A 20,532-nucleotide genomic window follows, 5' to 3' on the forward strand; every position below is an offset into this window, starting at 1 on the left:
AGTGACCTAATGCTCACGCTGAGATCAAAAAGAGTGAATAAGCTGATATTCAGTGATATTACAGCAGTATAAATGGCATCACAGATGAAAACAGCATTAGGCGGGTAATGAGCCTACTACTAAAGTGTGATCTTTTGTGCGCAGCAGAGGGTTAGTTCAACATAATCTTTTGCACATTTAGCGTTATAAATGTCAAAGCTAAAGTTACTCATGGGGGTATCTTGCATTTGAGAATAGAATAAAAAGAGCAATGTTGTGCATAAATAACAGTTAGAAAGAAAGGATATAAGTTTAATTTCCTTAAATGCTGAAATGTAGGCTTATTACCTGTCTGTAAGCCAAGGAGTGTGCGCTTATATTTTCAGAGTCACTTTAACACAAAACAGGAAACTCATCAATATTCATGTGCACTCCAGCCAGTGTCACTGACAATCTCAGACACCACATTTTTTAGAACACCGGCACCCAGTTTGCGCTTGTCTAAATTACTTACATTTACAAAATGAACTTACAATAAGACTTTTTAATGAAAATAAAGGTCCATTTTTAACAAAATAATTGTTCATGAAGATTAAAAGCAAATGTTTATTATAAAAATTAAAATTAGAAACTATTAAAGAGATTACGGTTTAAAGCTATGGTAGGTAATTTGTTTCATAAACACTTTTTTGTTATATTGGTTGAAACTCTCTTCACATCCTGATAGCAATCAATAATAGAAGTGGTTTAAATATTAAAACATGTAAAGGTCCTTCTCAAAAAATTAGCATATTGTGATAAAGTTCATTATTTTCCATAATGTAATGATAAAAATTAAACTTTCATATATTTTAAATTCATTGCACACCAACTGAAATATTTCAGGTCATTTATTGTTTTAATACTGATGATTTTGGCATACAGCTCATGAAAACCCAAAATTCCTATCTCAAAAAATTAGCATATTTCATCCGACCAATAAAATAAGTGTTTTTAATACAAAAAAAGTCTACCTTCAAATAATTATGTTCAGTTATGAACTCAATACTTGGTCGGGAATCCTTTTGCAGAAATGACTGCTTCAATGCGGCGTGACATGGAAGCAATCAGCCTGTGGCACTGCTGAGGTGTTATGGAGGCCCAGGATGCTTCGATAGCGGCCTTAAGCTCATCCAGAGTGTTGGGTCTTGCGTCTCTCAACTTTCTCTTCACAATATCCCACAGATTCTCTATGGGGTTCAAGTCAGGAGAGTTGGCAGGCCAATTGAGCACAGTAATACTATGGTCAGTAAACCATTTACCAGTGGTTTTGGTACTGTGAGCAGGTGCCAGGTTGTGCTGAAAAATGAAATCAGATGGAAGCATGAAGTGCTCCAAAATCTCCTGATAGCTATCTGCATTGACCCTGCCCTTGATAAAACACAGTGGACCAACACCAGCAGCTGACATGGCACCCCAGACCATCACTGACTGTGGGTACTTGACACTGGACTTCAGGCATTTTGGCATTTCCTTCTCCCCAGTCTTCCTTCAGACTCTGGCACCTTGATTTCCGAATGACATGCAAAATTTGCTTTCATCCGAAAAAAGTACTTTGGACCACTGAGCAACAGTCCAGTGCTGCTTCTCTGTAGCCCAGGTCAGGCGCTTCTGCCGCTGTTTCTGGTTCAAAAGTGGCTTGACCTGGGGAATGCGGCACCTGTAGCCCATTTCCTGCACACGCCTGTGCACGGTGGCTCTGGATGTTTCTACTCCAGACTCAGTCCACTGCTTCCGCAGGTCCCCCAAGGTCTGGAATCGGTCCTTCTCCACAATCTTCCTCAGGGTCCGGTCACCTCTTCTCGTTGTGCAGCCTTTTGTTGCCACACTTTTTCCTTCCCACAGACTTCCCACTGAGGTGCCTTGATACAGCACTCTGGGAATAGCCTATTTGTTCAGAAATTTCTTTCTGTGTCTTACCCTCTTGCTTGAGGGTGTCAATGATGGCCTTCTGGACAGCAGTCTGGTCGGCAGTCTTACCCATGATTGCGGTTTTGAGTAATGAAACAGGCTGGGAGTTTTTAAAAGCCTCAGGAATCTTTTGCAGGTGTTTAGAGTTAATTAGTTGATTCAGATGATTAGGTTGATAGCTCGTTTAGAGACCCTTTTCATGATATGCTAATTTTTTGAGATAGGAATTTTGGGTTTTGATGAGCTGTATGCCAAAATCATCAGTATTAAAACAATAAAAGACCTGAAATATTTCAGTTGGTGTGCAATGAATCTAAAATATATGAAAGTTTAATTTTTATCATTACATTATGGAAAATAATGAATTTATCACAATATGCTAATTTTTTGAGAAGGACCTGTACATATAGCATCTTCTGTGGAAGTCTCAGGACCAAAAAATGTTCGGACCGAATGCAATAATAGGATTTTATAGTTCATGCCATGTCGTAATTACCATAATTAAGAGATGACAACCGGTGACGTTCTACCCGGTGCTGTTCACGTCCTCAGACTTGTTTTTTGCGTTTAAAAGGCAAAACGATTAACGACCAAATAAATCTGCAGCAGTCAGGTGGTACAAGTCCGAGCTCTGTAAGTTGTTTACGTTCACTATTATTGTAATATTATGTGCTTTAAAACATGAGGTAGTTTAACGGCCATCTCTCGTAACGCATTACAGACTCTGCTGTGTGTGTGTTCATGTCTTTTGGAGAAGGCATGGCTTTGGAGACGCTCTGAACGGAGGGTGGGAAATTGCCGAAACTGCCTACCCTACCTTTAATTTAGGTGTATATTTATAAATGTTCTTTTATCCTTATATTTTGTTCCAATGTCACAATGATCTCAGGATTGACTGGGTTTTACAAGATTCCTTGATTCTTTGTTTGGGTTTGGTGAAATGTAATAAAAACAAACGTCCCATGTGTAGCTTACTTTTCATCACTGCTTCCCGATGGTTTACTTTAGAGGACAATTACTCAGAGTCGCCCCCTGTCGTTTCAAAGAATAGTACAACGACGAGCATGTCAAGTATAAAGAAAGGCTGCTCACTGCAGAGCCACGGTAGAGCATGAAATCCAGCTCCCCCTCTCTGGATGGAATTTGGGCATAATGGGTGGAGATAGAAGGTCCAACTACACCCCAACCCTACCCATAATAACTATATCCCTCCACCTATTAGATCCACAGAGGTGGAGCCAGAATAGGTCAAGCTCAACCCATGATGTCCACAGAGGAGGAGCAGGATGTCATTTGGCTCTGCTGTTAGCACCGCTTGAGTATAAACGCCTCATCTATTTGGGGAGGTGCGCGTACAGTCAACGGAGGCTCACAGTGCGGAGAAAGGCGAAAGGCATATGTCTATACTACCTTAATGCTTTAACCCCTTCAGACCCTGCAATCATTGCAATGGACATCACATGATTTTTGGTTTAAACTAATAAGATTTTATGTTTTTATAATATGAGAACTGCCTGGTCACTGATTGGTCCCAGATCAACCAATTACAATGAAAGTATGACCCATAACTTAATCTGATTGAAATTCAGGCATCATGTAAGACATGCATGACTAAACAACTAGACAGAAGGAGACGGAGCTTCTTATTACCTTTTATGCAGATTTGTGTTCATGGTAGCATCATCAACTTGCACCTTTTATAATCTTAATAGTATTAACTGATAATATTTTGAGTTAATTTGAAGATCTTTCAGAGCTGTAGAACACAATATTTTATTTTTAAGTTTAATGTCCATCGCAATGGACATTATATTTGAATACACTTAATAATTAATATTATTATTATGATATTATGTCTTAAATCCTGTGACCATAAACTGTCATTCAATTTTTCATTAGTTTTAGTGAAAATGAGCAACAGTGAATGTGAAATGAGTGAATGCAAAGTAACACACACACACACACACACACACACACACACACACACACACACACACACACACACACACACACACACACACACACACACACACACACACACACACACAAACACACAATGCTATATGCACATAATCATATATTTATAAAACCAGCACGAACACAAATACACCAACAAACACCCACAGACAAATATACACATACTCAGATTCACCCACTGTAACTATCAAAAAGAATCAAAGTTTTTTGAGACTTCATCCAATCATCTTACCTTTTTATACATTCTTATTGTATTGCTCATTGTTGCAGTATGTTAAAAAAAATTTCCAATGCTAGTTCACACACTGTGTTTAAACACTAGTTCATAAAATATTATGATTTTTTTGTTGCTTCAGTCCTGGTGTCCAGTGTAGTGGACATGGAAACAATATCTGATAATAGATGCAAAAATCATGTTTTTTAGACTGAATTACACATTTGAGAAGAGCAAATATCGAGTGGATATATTAGTCAAACTATTTTAGTTTGATCAGTGGAAAAAATGTAGGTCTGTAGTTAAAACTGAGCAAGGACTGGGTGATATGACGATACATGTTGCTGAAATAAATGATCAAATGTTTGATATTTACAAGACAAGACCAAAAACTTCCATTGAGTAATTTAAACTGCACAGAAAATCGAATAATAACTTTAAACATGCCATTTGCATTCCAGTGATCATTTCTCCTGATCACCACAAGATGGCACAAGCACTTCATTTTGCAGAGCCCACGAAACGAGGACTATAAAACTAATTCTTATAAGCAATACTTGTTCTTCCTCTGCCCAAGACGTCAGCATTTCATATATCAGAGGGCAGTATACAGAGGCACACTTCAAAAACCTGATGGCAAACACCACTCACATTTAGGTCAGAAAAATTAAGAACAGTCTAGTTTACTAGTAACATTCAAACAGTCAATGTTATTCACCTAATATGACATCAGATTACATTCAATAAATAATGATCAGATAAACCAGTCTGGAAAACTAGTCTCCCTACATTTTGCTTTGATTGCAAAGTGTAATTCTTTTGGCTTCAAGTCAGTCTTTTGGCAGGAACTGCTTGTACCAGGCAGGAGCTGTTCATACACTAATCTGATGAATTATGTTTTTAATCCATATCTGCCATCTGAAGTAGTGACTAAAACTGCACAAGTAAAGCACTTTTCAAGTGAAAAGATGCCAAGATTCGATGTACTCCATTAATTTAGATAAGACTGCTGAACCTTTTAAAATATAGCAAAATGTCTTTCAGAATTCAGTGTGGATGCTGGTTGACTTTATGTAGCCTACTAAAACAAAGCTAGTAGGTACATATATCAGTGTTCAGAAGGATATAACTGGTCAGGAATGACTGCAAGCATCATCTATGAAGATGTATCATCAATAAATAAGGGCGATACAGAGATATGACCTTCTCTGTGGTTCTTTGATTGTGATTAGCAGCTGTATGCCAGAGTTAATGAGCACCTCCTGCAGGTTTACGTCCTGTTTTACAGGAAGCTTTTCACTGGGACTTCCTCTCAATGCATTACTAGGAGCAGCTCATCTGCAAAGCCATTACTGACACTTATCTAATGAGAATCTAATTCAGAAATGCATTGTGGATAAAGCCTTTGAGAGGTTAGGGCCAACTAACAAACCAACATGTTCTCTTTACAAAAACAGAAAACCCAAATGGCATGCATCCATTCAGTAGGTCACAGTATCCACAAAACGCTCTTCTTATTGTTCATATTTCATGAGGCTATTTGTCCTTAATAAATCTGGGTGGTACAAACTGACGCACATGAATAATTCACTAAATTTTCAAGGATACTGTTAAAGGTGTATATGCAGATTTTCTGTAGCTTAAAACCTCAAACGTAAGGCTGGCCCTCACTAAAATATTCAAAAATGTGAGAGACCACAAACATAGTGATAAAAAAAATCATAGATTTAACAGTTTTGATCCAATAGAACAAATGGCACGATGTGACCAAGACAGCACAACACACAATAACAGATTCTGCTCACAAACATCAAGAGTCCCGACTGTGTGAACATGGGAAATCTCGCAAAATCTCTTGCGGTCAAACGTGACTTTTGAGTAAGCAAACATGGCGGACGATGGGCAAAAATAAATGATGACTGCTTTGTTCCCGACATTCTTCCGAGCAGATTCAATTACACTCAAAACACATCTCCACAAGAAATTCTGATATAATAATCTAGAACCATCAAGATAATTGGGACTTTACCTAGGATTGTCCAAAGGGGAGAATTGGGCCCAAAATCTTGTAGTGTGCGGGTGCCTTTAGTACATGATCTATAATCTACTCAAAAGCATAATGTAAATATTAATATGTAAATAATATAATTAGCTATACATTATATATAAATAAATGTAGCATGAATAATGACTAAATCACCTAAATAAATAAAAGATATATTCATATATATTTATATATTTTATACAAATACATCAATAAATCAAAGACATGGTAATAATAGTACTAAATAGGCCTTCATGTATTTCAATAATTTATAGTGTTTCACACTGTGATGTCCCAAATTTTCATAACACTGCTATCACAGTTGTAGATCACCTGTGTGGGGGTTGCCTCCCATTTCAGCAGAAGGATTTTTCTCAGGGAAACAAATGAGCATATTTGCTATAAATAGTCTGTCTAGGTCCTGAGTTGGTGTGGGGGAGGCACAGCGGTGGATCTGTCATTGGAAGAGGAAGGGAAATCCAGGCCAGATTGAAGAAGTGCAAAGACTAGATGCTGAGATGAAAACTGGATTAAATGAAATTGAATCTACCATTATTATGTTATCATAGGGAAACTACATTTCATTATGCTTTGGTTGAAAGAAAGTATGTGTGAATTAATTGGGTGAATGAATACAATTTAAACTATCATCACTGCTGTATTGAAAGAATAATAGCACAACCATAAACTCCCCCAAAATAAAAATGCTGTCATTATTTACTTAACAGTTTAAGGGTTCGGAATTACATGATGGTATTTTGTTCTGTGGAATACAAAGGAGGTTTTCTGAAGAACATTAATTCACAGTTATTTTCCATACACTTTTAAAAAATTACGGTTAATTGATTAGAATTGATGTTTCCATGAATGTTCACTATATTCCTGGTAAAATTTCCTGATAATTTACTCACCCCCAATATAGGAATTGTCCACTATATTGAGAAAAATATTGGAATGTTTTTTCTCAAAAACCTTAATTTCGTTTTGACTGAAGAAAGAAAAACATAAATTAGTAAATGAGTAAATTATCAGGAAGTTTGAATTCTGGAAAACTCATCCTTTAACATCAATTAAACCTTTTAAATGCACAAATGGTTCTTTACAGTGGGAAAATGGGCAGCATATGGGTTTGGAACAACATGTTGGTGAGTAAATAATGACAGAATTTTCATTTTTGCATGAACATACTGTACTTCAACATCACCATGTTAGTCTTGTCTAATGTGTAGCCTAATTCTTTAGCCACTTCAGTACACAGTTCATTGAGGTCTGACCTCCAGCTACCACACTGTATGTGCTACTATAATTCAACCCACCTCCCACTGAGACTTAATGGAGACAGAGGGGCAATTACAGTTAAACACAGCCAGATTATCCTATAGCAGACATCTGTTCATTATCATCTGTCACAAAGCAAAACAAATAAAAATTGGATTTCCTACAACGAGCCACAACAATATGGATCATTTCCCTGCCATAGATCTGAATGAGAAAACACAAAATAAAAAGTGAACACGAAAGCCAAGCCAAACACAGTAAGATGGTGCAGCTGCGAGAGTATTGACTTCCTCTCGGCATGGACTCAGTGACACAGCAGCAGCATTGCAGGCCACCACGTGTCCCAGCAAAAACCCACAGAGCATCGATCTGGACACACTCCCGCTGTTAACAGCTTTCATCGGGAAACGCAGGCAGCATGTGCTCACCCATGCCGTTCAGAGTCTCTTAAACACAGGCTAAAAACACCAGGGCATGCCTGTTGAGGTGAAGTTTATTCAATATCAAAATTTTACTTTTGAGACTCTAAAACGATACTCGGTAACTAACGTAAACTCAGGTTCTCTCTAGAAGAGGGAACGAGTATTGTGTAAACTAGCTTACGCTACGGGTAAAGTCATCTTTGCTTGAGATATTGAAGCCAAAAATTATCCTTAATTTTGTATTTATTGTCAAGGCAGTGCAGCAGCCAGCAGACCTAGAGCAGGCCATCTTGCGTGCTCATTGGCTGCCCTGCGGCAACTGCTGCAGCCTACCACTGAGCCTCGCGCGTGACTTCACGTCCAATGACGGCGCATCGCGCCCTTACGCGTCATAGCCCGCCAAAATGGGGGTGGCTTAGCGTATAAAAGCCAGGCTCGTAGGCTGCATCACTGGTTTCATCAGCTGGAGCAAAAAACGCTTGTGGCGCCTGCACGGTCAGGTTACGCAATACTCGTTCCCTCTTCTAGAGAGAACCGAGGTTACGTTAGTAACCGAGTATAGTTCTCTTACGAGAGGTTCTCTCGTATTGCGAGAGCTAGCTTACGCTACGGGAACCCATTGTCAACGCCGTGCGCACCCAGCCTCCACTTCATGAGTCCCAGGGATTCCCGGGGAACATAGATAAATGGGAACAGGTGGCCGGCAAAGCGGGCCAGCACATATTATAAGCACATACAGGGTATACAGAGGCCCAGCCTGCCGCCTCACAAATGTCATGAATGGAAATTCCGCTGGACCAAGCCCACGACGAGGCCACGCCTCTGGTGGAATGTGCCCTGATGCCCAAGGGGCATTGCAGACCTTTAGACTTATAAGCAGATATGATAGCTTCCACTATCCATCTGGACAGGCTCTCTTTCGCGGCGGCGAGACCCCTGGTGCGCCCACCGAACGAAACAAAGAGCTGTTCAAAAGGCTGACAAAGGCGGAGCGCGTAATGTAAACCCTCAGCGCCCTGACGGGGCAGAGGAGATTCACATCACCCTCAATATTGGATGCTGGTAGAGCCAAAAGAGAAATGACCTGCGCTCTGAAGGGGGTGCCCAACACTTTAGGGACATAACCATGTCTTGGCTTGAGGATGACTTTAGAGTCATTTGGCCCGAACTCAAGACACGCTGCGCTAACAGATAGCGCGTGTAAATCCCCCTAACGTTTAACTGATGACAGAGCTGTCAGAAAAACGGTTTTGAGCGAGAGGTCCTTTAGGTCCACAGAGTCTAATGGTTCAAAGGGGAAAGCTTTCAGGGCCTCTAGGACCAGTGAAATATCCCACATGGGAACCGACGGGGGTCGCGGGGGATTCATCCGTCTAGCTCCTCTAAGGAAGCGAATGACGAGCTCATTGCTTCCTATTGACTGGCCGCGCGTCAACTCAGCGAACACTGCGACGGCCGCCACATAGACTTTAAGCGTGGATGGGGACCTGCCCTTATCCAACAGCTCTTGAAGGAAGCTAAGCAACCCCGGGACCCCACACATTCATGGGTCTAGATCTCTATCAGTACACCATTTGGAGAACACCTACCATTTAGACGTGTAAAGCCGCCTCATAGAGGGAGCTCTGGGTTGCATAATCATGTTCATCACTCCTTCTGGCAGTACAACGGGTATCCGTTGATTAACCATACGTGCAGAGACCAACGCTCTGGATGGGGATGCCAGACTGAGCCGTGGGCTTGAGAGAGGAGATCTCTCCTCACCGGAATATCTCAGATCTAAGATAAGTCTTAGAGCTCCGTCCTTTTTAGGTACGAGAAAATAACGGCTGAATAAGCCTGACTCGCTCTGAGAAGGAGGTACTGGTTCTATAGCCCCTTTGCACAGCAGTTTGGCCGCACTCGAAAGCTAGGGGGACGGCGAGCCAACTGAAGCGAATCACCTTGACTTATTGTGTTTACCACCCAATCTGACACACCTGGGATAGCCTTCCATGCTTCTACATGTATAGCTAGGGGCAGAATGGGCTCCGGGTTCCGTTCGCCACACTTCGCGGGCTCGGGAAACTGTACTGGAGGCGTGAACGGGGCGCGCGCGCTCTCTGATCTCAGTTACGGCGGCTCGCTGACAGCTGTAACTGCCTGTACCACTTGAGATGACCTGATTACTGAGAATGGAGAACATTTCGTGGCGATATTTATCGCGAGCGGAGCCTGGGGCGAAGTGTTTGTGAGTAAGGGTGAGCGCTCGTGGGCGGTCACATGACTTACGTTCATAACATGGCCGCTGTGAGGCTGTTGCTGTGTAACAGAGCGGGCAACGAGTAGCTGTGTGCACAGATTTGTGGGCACATTCTCTACATCTAACACTTGAGCGGCATTTGCCAGCTTTATGAGAGTGGGCTCTGTGAGCATGTGATATACATGGGGCATAGTTTTCATGTGTAGGGGTGAGCACTGACTTGTGGGCACGTTTTCTACACTCAAAACACACTCGGCGTGAGCAGGATAACCGGAATTTATACTATTTCTGAAATTTCTCTGGGTCGCCGTAAAAACGGAGTTTGTGTGCAGTCTAGCGGGCTGTGTTGCCGACTTGTTGGCTGCAATATGTATGTCTGCAGTAGCCTTCTCTGAGGGGACAGACAGGACGAGATGTTTTGACGGCGGTCAGGCCGCAGCGAGACCGAGGCGTCTTTTCCTCACTGGCGTTGCTAGGAGGACTTTCCCTGCTCAGGCTTCAGCACAACCTTGGGCCGGGGTCCCCGGGGGGGAGGCGGCCTGCGTCCGGAAGAGCATGATCTAGGGCGGCCGCCCGTCGATGCTGCGGAGGCTGAGGCTGGGCTGGGCGCTGGCTAGCGTGTTGTGCAGGCGGCTCACGTGGGCGGCTTGCAGAAGAGCTAGCGCGTCGCGGCAGGAAGAGATTCATGGCCTGTGTGGTCTTCTGCACTTCGGGGAAGCCGTCGACGATCCTGTTCACCGCTGGGCCGAAGAGACCGGAAGGGGAGAGCGGCGCGTCGAGGAACACGGACCGCTCAGCTTCCAGAGGTGTACCCCTTCTCGGCGGCGCCGTCCACTCAGGAGAGCGCCGAGGAGACATTTGAATGGAGCCTCGCGGAGAAAGGTGCGCTCCACGATTTAGACAGCTCAGCTTGCAGCTCCGTCAGAAAAGGTGCAGATCTGGAAACGGACGGCGGCTGTGTAGAAAACAGCCGTCGAGCCTGTTGGGTGCGGGCTCCTTAGGCGGTCACAATCGAGGCTGAGTTGGTCAACGGCCTTGGAAAGGAGGCGCATGAGTTCGGCGTCCACGCCGGCCCGAGTCCTGCTGGATTCCTGGACGGAGGAGGAGGCGGAGTGATGTGAACTTGACCTCTCCCCGCTGTCTGATGCCAGGATGGAACAGCTGTCCACTGTGTGGTCTCCTTCAGCTTCGTCCCCGGAGGCGGCTTGCGCGGGCCGAAGCCGACAGCTGAGCGTCCGGGAGGGGCAGAGAAGGAGAGAGTGAGGCCGGCGGGAAACGTTCCGGCGAGCACTTCACTGTGGCCACAGGCTCCGGCATCATCTGAGCACGGCGCTTCTTCCTGCACGGTCCAGAGGGTGGAGTGACAGCATTCGGTGTGAAGGCTTCGAGTCGAGCCCGCAGGGTCGACAGCGGAAGCGCTTCACAATGCTCGCAGCCGCCCACATTCAGGACGAGGGCTGTGTGGTCCGGTCCCAGGCAGAGAGCGTAAATCATGTGGCGGTCTCCTGCGCTGAGCGGGGCTCTACACGAGCCGCAAGAAAGGCGAGGCATTTTGTATCAAACACTTGCGCTCTTTTAGTTAGAGAGAGTGAGTGTCGGAGCGACGAACACACACAGCACGGAAAAGGATACACGCCGGATGGCGTAGCAGGCACGGATGGCTGAAGGTGGCGAAGACAGCCGGCTTCTTCAGGCACTTTCCTCTGCTTGCTGGTCGCTAGATTCGACGGCGGAAGGCTTCTCTCAGAGTCCAGCGATGCGGAGAGCTTCGCTGGAGATAATGAAATCAGTGACGCAGCCTACAAGCCTGGCTTTTATATGCTAAGCCACCCCCATTTTGGCGGGCTATGACGCGTACATTGGACGTGACGTCACGCGCGAGGCTCAGTGGTAGGCTGCAGCAGTTGCCGCAGGGCAGCCAATGAGCATGCAAGATGGCCTGCTCTAGGTCTGCTGGCTGCTGCACTGCGTTGACAATAAATACAAAATTAAGGATAATTTTTGGCTTCAAACACTCGAGCAAAGATGACTTTAACCGTCGCGTAAGCTAGGTACGAGAGAGCCTCTCGTAAGAGACCAGTGTTACTATTACAGGGATAGTTCACCCAAAAATGAAAATTCTGTCAGTAATTACTCACCCTCATGTTGTTCCAACCCCGTAAGACCTTCAGAACACGAATTAAGATATTTTTTATTAAATCTGAGAGCTGGATCACTCCTCCATAGGCTTCTTAAGGGATTGACACTTGTTCCCAGAAAAGTTATTAAAGACATCATTAAAATAGTGGCTCAATCCTAAGTTTATCAAACGACGAGAATACTTTTTGTGCGGAAAAAAAACAAAAATAACGACTTTATTTCAACTATTCATTTCCTTCTCTGTGGGCCTCGAGTCAGTTCACTAGTGTAATAGAGTAAGCTTCTGTTGTTGTACGTCACACGCATCACACACATGACCAGCGTCGGCCAATAGTGAGCCTACATGTGACGTAGCTCTATGGAATCACACTATGTTAACTGACTAGAGGCCCATAGAGAAGGAAATGAATAGTTGAAATAAAGTCGTTATTTTTGTTTGTTTTTGCGCACAAAAAGTATTCTCGTCGCTTGATAAACTTAAGATTGAGCCACTGTAGTCACTTGGACTATTTTAACGATGTCTTTAATAACTTTTCTGGGCTGGAAAGTTTCAAACCCTTTGAAGCGTATGGAGGAGTGATCCAGCTCTCAGATTTAATCAAAAATATCTTAATTTGTGTTCCGAAGATGAACGAAGGTCTTACGGGGTTGGAACAACATGAGGGTGAGTAATTACTGACGGTATTTTCATTTTTGGCTGAACTATCCCTTTAAATATCAATGAGTGGCTACATTTATTTATGAGGGTTGCAGTGCACATTGATAAAAGGTGATCACAAATGATGTCTAATCTACACGATCAGAAAATATTTCCTGTGTTGGGTAATAGCATCCTGGAGAGTTTTCATTCATTATTGAGAGGTTTATGGGATGGGAATGCACCATTAGAGTTAACCTTGCATGCAATGCTTCAGCATGATGGTGTTCTCTCAGCCAATCAGAAGATAAGGAATCTCGAATCTTGTTAGAAAAGTTTACAATCCCGAAGGTGGCATTTGTGGTGCTTCCTTACAGACTACAGATGGTTTCTTTTTTTGTTGTTGTTAGGACAATAATACCACTTTGCAACATAACAGCTTGATGCATAGCCTATACTCTTATTAATAAAGGTCCCAAAGGGGATTTTTTTTCACAGGAAAGCCATCGAAGAACCATTTTGGGTTCCTGGAAGAACCGTTACACCTCTTTGTGAGAGGTTAATGAGGTTAATGAAAAAAAAAAATTAAGAACAGTTCACAGAAGGGGGAAATACAGTGGGCAAAATGTGTGGAAACCCTGTGAATAAGACCTTTGAACAAAGGAAATTGAAAACAAAACCGATTCTTGATGTTGACCCATGCATGTTATGTCAGTATTATTTATGTGCTTATAATCTGAAATGACAGCACTGTTTGGTCTGAAAGGACTCTTCATGTCCACGAAGGCATGGCAAGAGGTGACCTTTTAAAACTAAATTGAACTATTGAGGTGCATTACATAAGTCCAGCAGTGGCAGATAATGAATATTGACTCGCTCCATAAATGCAAGTCAGCGTGTTGCAGTAACATGTGGCCCCGTTACACACACACACACACACACACACACACACACACACACACACACACACACACACACACACAAATTGGTTTATAATGGAGCCAGCGTACTGTCAGGAATTCACATGGCTTACAGACCTGATCCGATCCACATTATGATAGTGTTCAAAACCAACAGCTGTTAAAGTTAAATCCTGCTGGTAGATGGCGTATTTATATATTTCATTATAGATACTGGTTCTCGTTTTTTTTTTTTTTTTTGGATGGCTCTTTGAAGTGATAAAAAAAGAAATATCTTTTAAGTGTGCTGTTAGTTTAGTGCTCTAAAAAACTAAAACGTATTATAATTTATTTTCATATATATAACCAAGGAGGGTATAAATTAATAATTAATGTACAAAAAAAGAGGACCCATATTTATTTTTTTAAGACTGAATGTAATCTGTTCTAGCCTATATGATAACCAAACCAAGAAGCCACTTTTAATAATTATATCTCATCACCCTAAACGTAACCTATTATTTTGAAAATTGCCCAAAAAATTATAATAAAAGGAATTGTTAGAAACTCGATTACAGTTTAATACACTATTTAAACTGTTGATAATTTTTTTATTTCTTGATTTAATTACCACAATTTTTGATAATAAATATTCACAACACATTTCATATTAATAATAAAGCTAATCTAATTAGCACCACAATTTTATTTCCTTTTTTTCTTTTGGCTAGTCTTGCTTTTTGATATTTAAACTGAACTAAACCTAAAAAATGGAATCCAGATTTTTTTTTTTTTTTTAAATCAAACTGAATTTGGGGCAAAAATAAACAGATTTCAAATAGTTCTAAAAAAATGTGTTAAACTTTTATCAAATTATTAAAACTGTATTTTTTTAAGACATGCTTTTGATTACTAAAATTTAAATGTAAATATTACAACAGAATACATAAAACGGGAAAAAATGAATCCAGAATTCTTTTTTTATGGAATGAAGGAAAATTCAAGCAGAAAAAAAACCTGAATTTGGGAGAAAATAAAAGGGACTTCATAGGGCACTATGTTGATTCTACTGACACAGCTCTGCCATGGACAAATACGTGGCCCCAGTGCTCTTCACGAGAGGGACGTCCTGTAGGCAAACGCTTCATTAAGACTCAGAAACTGACACAAGCAGAAAAAAGATTCCTCTCATCCTACACAGCCACTGTTCAGCCCTTATGAGCATGACCGCCTGTGGAAATCACATCAGTGTGGAAGGTAATACGTGAATAAAACAGTCCTCTCAGCCTTTAAGCTAATATTTGACACAGACGACAGGAGACACATGCCACCCGGGGGAATTAAAGGGGAAACGCCTGTCTGTCTGTCCCAGGGCTGTCTCACATGATAAGAATAATCTTACAAAAAGACGCCAGTGGCATCACCACAAAAGGCTTCAAAAGAATGGTGGATTATAACCAAGTATGAAAGAAACTTAAGTTTCTTTATTGTTGGCAGATTAGTGGTAACATAAGTCTGCACTGCAAGGGGAAATGAAAAGTAAGTGAGTCATTATAGCAAAATAAAACCCAGGCAGGGTGTATGATTAGGACCCCGACAAAGAGTGGAGATTAATGACCAGCTGACTGAACATGATATTTGTTGTTATAATGATTATACAATTTTTATTAGTCTGATTTAGTCAAGTTCTGTAAGTTCATTTATGGACTATCCGCTTCTTCCTGCACAAATTTCCTCGCTAGTTATTGAATATACTTTATATTATGCAAAACTAAACTGAACACAATCATGCTTAGATTACATGACCACTTTCCAAGTAAATAAATACACGGATGTGATTTAAGGTGAAATTTATATTATTATGTATATAAATATTATAATATATGTATATAGAGTTTTAAAATTATAAATCTCAGAGTGTATGGCATAGTAATATTGATATGTTTGGTCTTGGCGGAATAGATCTGCTACTCTGCTGTTGGTTATTGCTGTTGCTGCAAAGTACGGGACTTGCTACTGACAATACATACATACACGAGTCACGACACGCTGCTGTGAGCAAGAAAGACATGCTGCTGCTGTACAATATAACATACATGAATTACGTGTAGCAGATCTATACAGGTGGAGCTGGGGAAGGTGGAGGGTTTCGGAAAGCGCTGCACTGCTACAGAAAATGCTGACTAGGTATTTGAAGGTTGAGCAGCGAGCTCATTGGCTACTGATACAGCAGGAATCAATCAGCTGTGCCTTACAGAGAATGATCCGATCGCAAGAAGATTGAGTTAAGGACCTATCAGCCTGCACCATCATGCAGTTTCATGACATAACTTTGTATTCCACATACCATAATTGCTTTGGATAAAAAGGACAGGGGATAAAAATAAGGGAGATCGGGCCTTTTCGGTTGCGGCCCTTAAACTATGGAATCATTTACCATTGTCTGTGAGGCTGGCACCAACACTCTCCGCTTTTACATTAGTCTTAAAACATATTTCTTTTCCTTGGCTTTTACTTCAGTTTGAGGGCTGTGTGTTTTTGTCTTCTTGTTGTTATTTTATTTTTGTTGTTTATTTATGACTTTGGATGTATAGCACTTTGGTCAACTTCTGTTGTTTTAAATGTGCCCTAGAAATAAACTTGACTTTGACTTTGACAGAGATAATCAAATAAGTATATACTTTAATTAAATGCTATCTTCTTTTAGTTCATATATAGATTCTGTCAGGCTGAGCATTCCATTTTTATCAGAAATCTCCATCTGGAGCACTTAAACCAAATGCAAAGTGTGGGAGCTTGTTGCTCATCAGGAAGCATTCCTGATAAATGCTTGTCAACAGATCAACAAACCAGTAACAACACCCTAACACATTTCAAAGCTTGCATTAATTGCTCAGAAAATAAGAGCAGGAAGTAATTGCCAAGTAAAGGCCACATTTTATTTCAGGTATTGTTCATAAGAGCACAATAAACAATTCATGGTGAAATGCACCTCACTAAGTGCTTTCACACTAACTGTTACTAGAGTGAAACCTTCTAAATTTCCGTTCCATGAAATATCTAAAGGCGGTCTTCCTTGAGTTGATTCACTATGAATTAAAAACTGCACTCCCTTCTAAACACTAATAAGAAATGTATTGAATGATTTAGAAATAAAACAAATATTATATTGCCATCTAAAGCCAATTTTGCCTAATTAATGCTTTGCCTAATCAATGGCTCGTGTGAGATGCCGGTTTCATTGCAATCCTGAGCATCCATAATCCCAACCCAGGCCTGTAATATCACCACTACTGCACCCCTCCTGCCACAGAGGCTGTTCCTAAGCAACCACCCCCAGCAACCAGATTTCCATAGAAACCGAACAGAGAGAAATTACAGAAAGAGAGACATACTTGGGATGTGAGAAATTGGGGGATATTCCACACTGTTTGCAAATTATTCCACCTTAAATTGTGATTCTGGGATGTTTTAGTAAATTATATATACAGGACCTTCTCAAAAAATTAGCATATTGTGATAAAGTTCATTATTTTCCATAATGTAATGATAAAAATTAAACTTTCATATATTTTAGATTCATTGCACACCAACTGAAATATTTCAGGTCTTTTATTGTTTTAATACTGATGATGTTGGCATACAGCTCAAGAAAACCCAAAATTCATATCTCAAAAAATTAGCATATCATGAAAAGGGTCTCTAAACGAGCTATTAACCTAATCATCTGAATCAACTAATTAACTCTAAACACCTGCAAAAGATTCCTGAGGCTTTTAAAAACTTAATTTCTCAAAACCGCAATCATGGGTAAGACTGCCGACCTGACTGCTGTCCAGAAGGCCATCATTGACACCCTCAAGCAAGAGGGTAAGACACAGAAAGAAATTTCTGAACAAATAGGCTGTTCCCAGAGTGCTGTATCAAGGCACCTCAGTGGGAAGTCTGTGGGAAGGAAAAAGTGTGGCAAAAAACGCTGCACAACGAGAAGAGGTGACCGGACCCTGAGGAAGATTGTGGAGAAGGACCGATTCCAGACCTTGGGGGACCTGCGGAAGCAGTGGACTGAGTCTGGAGTAGAAACATCCAGAGCCACCGTGCACACGCGTGTGCAGGAAATGGGCTACAGGTGCCGCATTCCCCAGGTCAAGCCACTTTTGGACCAGAAACAGCGGCAGAAGCGCCTCACCTGGGCTACAGAGAAGCAGTACTGGACTTCAGGCATTCTGGCATTTCCTTCTCCCCAGTATTCCTCCAGACTCTGACACCTTGATTTCCGAATGACATGCAAAATTTGCTTTCATCCGAAAAAAGTACTTTGGACCACTGAGCAACAGTCCAGTGCTGCTTCTCTGTAGCCCAGGTCAGGCGCTTCTGCCGCTGTTTCTGGTTCAAAAGTGGCTTAACCCTGGGGAATGCGGCACACTCATGTGTGTGTGTGTGTGTGTGTGTGTGTGTGTGTGTGTGTGTGTGTGTGTGTGTGTGTGTGTGTGTGTGTGTGTGTGTGTGTGTGTGTGTGTGTGTGTGTGTGTGTGTGTGTGTGTGTGTGGTCTTGTTTTCATGACGTCTGTGGACATTTTTATGATAACACACCTTCAATATGAGGACACTCGAAAAAATGAGGACATTTCATGAGTCATCATATTTCAAATGGCTTTAAAAACATACTAAGCAGTGTTTTATTAAAAATGTAAAAATGCAGAATGTCTCCTGTGATGGGTAGGTTTAGGGATAGGGGCAGTGTAAGGGGATAGAATATACAGTTTGTCCAGTATAAAAACCATCACGCCTATGAAATGTCCTCACAAATCACAAAAACACAGCTGTGTGTGTGTGTGTGTGTGTGTGTGTGTGTGTGTGTGTGTGTGTGTGTGTGTGTGTGTGTGTGTGTGTGTGTGTGTGTGTGTGTGTGTGTGTGTGTGTGTGTGTGTGTGTGTGTGTGTGTGTGTGTGTGTCAGTGCTGTAAAATCGATTGATTGCGATTAATCGCATCTTAGACAAAATTTTATAAATGTGTCTTTTATGTTAGAAGCGATTAATCGATTTGACAGTTGCACTCGAGATGAGCTAGTGCAGCACCAGTGTCTCTGCATCTGCTGCGGTGGGTGTAAACAGAAGAAAATATAATGCCACTGAAGGCCAACGAGTTTAAGGCCCTCAGGTGACAGCTTGTCACTTCATCAGCCGGCTCTTGTGGAGACACAGAAAGGTCACCAACATCCCTCACTATGTCTGATCTTTTTCCATCTTCTTCACCACAGTACTTACCTTTCTCTCCCTATCAAATCTCTTTTGCTCTTCTTCAAGACAACACAAAAGATCCAGGGAAATTCATATCTCAGAATGATAACCGCAACAATTAAATGAGCAAGTACTGAAAGCACCACAATATGGTGGCTTAGTGGTTTAATATATGAGCTTGTGAAGCTGCAGGATCAGAGTGCAGAAGAGGACTTTGACTCTTGTGCCCAGAAGTAAAACATTTAACCACACATTGCTCCAATTCATAAAACCTTGTTTTCGCCACAGAATAAAAATGTAAATGTAAAAGGTAATAAAAAAAAAAATTTATCTCTCGAAATTCTGACTAGATTTCTTGCAATTCCGAGTTTATATTTCGCAATTTTGTCTTTTTTCCTCTAAATTCTAACTGAGAATTGTGTGATATAAATTCTAATTTTCAACAAATTTTCAAATTCGAGATAACTGAAAATTGCAAGACATAAACTCGCAATTCAGAGAGAAAAGAGAAAAAAACTTTTTTTCTCTTTTCTCTCTGAATTGCGAGTTCGTGGTTCGACTAGTCGAGACTGTTTTCCAAAGATGGCTCCTGCCTATATACGCAAAGTGTACTGTCTTTATAAAGAATCTTCTTATTAAACTGTCTGTACACTTACAAAGTTCTCAATGCTTCGGTTTGCAGGTAGAGACCCTCATTATGCTACCATGTTAGTGTGGGGCTGTTTTGAACCTTGTTACTGGTATTAACTAGTGATTTTTTATGTTTACCTATCCTATGCCCCGTACACTAGCGTTATAAATTAATCTGTGGCTAAACTAAAACTAACGTTAAAACTGGGTACATTTGATTATCATGAAAACGCATCCCAGAGAACGGTCGACTCGGTACCCACGTGTTATTTAGCCCTAGCTTCATTTTTGGCCGGAATTGTCCTTTAACTTAAAAATGTAACATTTTGCCTTGGCAACTAACTGAAATAAAATAAAGTTTAAGATGAAGTACTAAAATACTAAAAATAAAAATAAATTAAAGCTAAATAGAAATAAAAAGTAACAAGAAAATTACCAAAACTACAACTAAAATAAAAAAACTGAAAATCTAACAATAAAAGCTAATTCAAAACATTAATAATAACTATAATGGCATCTAGATAATCCTAAAATAACACGGAACCAAAACAACAAAAAAGTATTCTTCAGACCACACCACACTCTAAAACAGAGAGCATCTCATCTACAGTTCTTTGTGTTTGTTTGAAAAAAGTCCCAAAGCGACCCCATTGTTATGTTATAGCATTTAACATAACAATGGGTCTCATAACCACTGACTGTTTTCACCAAATAAATAAATAAAAAAGCAGGGCACTGAAGAGGGAAAGAGTAAGGACACCACTTTCCAATTGTCCCGAATGGCCATCTATGAGTAGAACAGAGTGACCTCTTTGAGATGAAGACGCATCTTACCTTTAGAGAAACCAGGACACTAAAAAAACTTCTTGTTTGAGTAACC

At 41.1% G+C, this 20,532-nt stretch overlaps 1 protein-coding gene across 2 annotated transcripts in view; it reads right to left on the reverse strand.

Moving 5' to 3' along the window:
* The window catches only part of dclk1b (doublecortin-like kinase 1b), a 63,492-nt gene that overhangs the window by 39,249 nt on the left and 3,711 nt on the right, over nt 1-20,532 (reverse strand). The window lies entirely within an intron of this gene.

Source organism: Siphateles boraxobius, unplaced genomic scaffold (genome assembly GCF_051911475.1).
Source record: "Siphateles boraxobius isolate OS27281-9 unplaced genomic scaffold, OSU_SipBor_1 6, whole genome shotgun sequence".
In the NCBI taxonomy this organism is placed as follows: domain Eukaryota; kingdom Metazoa; phylum Chordata; class Actinopteri; order Cypriniformes; family Leuciscidae; genus Siphateles; species Siphateles boraxobius.